This window comes from Brassica napus, chromosome A2 (assembly GCF_020379485.1).
Source record: "Brassica napus cultivar Da-Ae chromosome A2, Da-Ae, whole genome shotgun sequence".
Taxonomy (NCBI): Eukaryota; Viridiplantae; Streptophyta; class Magnoliopsida; order Brassicales; family Brassicaceae; genus Brassica; species Brassica napus.
Window position 1 is genome coordinate 22,548,688 of NC_063435.1, and position 699 is coordinate 22,549,386.

Below are 699 nucleotides of genomic sequence, written 5' to 3' on the forward strand. Positions count from 1 at the left end.
AAAACATTGTACACAAAAGCAATTGTACACATGTGCAAACATATAACAACTGCAATGTAAGAAACACAAAATCAACTTATGGTAAAAACATCATATACATTTTTTTTGTAAAATAAAAACATCATATACTTGAAACCAACAAATTTTCTATTCAAAACAACATCGGGTAAGAAAATCATATATAGTTTACCTCTCTTGACCAGCAATATCCCAAGTCTGAGCTTTGACAACTTTGCTTTCGAAGTTGAGTTCTTCGTAGCGAACTTGACACGGAGAGTAGGCCCCAGCTCGGGATGGAATCTATTGAAACCAACCTGTGAAAAAACTTATCTACACAAAGAGATATGATACAAAATGATGCATATATATCCATAGAAGTAGATAAGCTAACCTCAAAGGACAATGGGAGAAGGAGGAGAAAGCACAGTCGTTCTTTATTCTCTTGTTTCGAGATGATGAGAAAATTATTAGTGATGGGCCTAACTCACACCTAAAAGCTAGCTCAAGAGTGGAGGATTGCCCATACACATATATATTACCGAAAGAATCAACACTCACACGATGTGGGATGTTAATATCCCTTTCGAGATGTGGGTAGAAAACGGTCCATTGGAAACAGCTCAAGCCCAACATCTCGGATATACCACACAATATGGGCCACTTTTACAGGCTACATAGGTAGAAAACTGTTTATGTGGG